Here is a 209-nt window from a genome sequence, read left to right on the forward strand (position 1 = left end):
TCTCCTCCTCCTCCCCCTCTCCTCTCCTCCCCTCCCTCTCCTCCTCCTCCCCCTCCCTCTCCTCCTCTCCTCCCTCTCCTCCTCCCCTCCCTCTCCTCCTCCTCCCCCTCCCTCACCTCCTCCCCCTCCCTCTCCTCCCCCCCTCCTCCTCCTCCCCTCCCTCCCTCTCTCCCCCTCCCCCTCCCTCTCCTCCTCCCCTCCCTCTCTCC

Source organism: Argentina silus, assembly GCF_951799395.1.
Source record: "Argentina silus genome assembly, chromosome: 3".
NCBI classification, from domain to species: domain Eukaryota; kingdom Metazoa; phylum Chordata; class Actinopteri; order Argentiniformes; family Argentinidae; genus Argentina; species Argentina silus.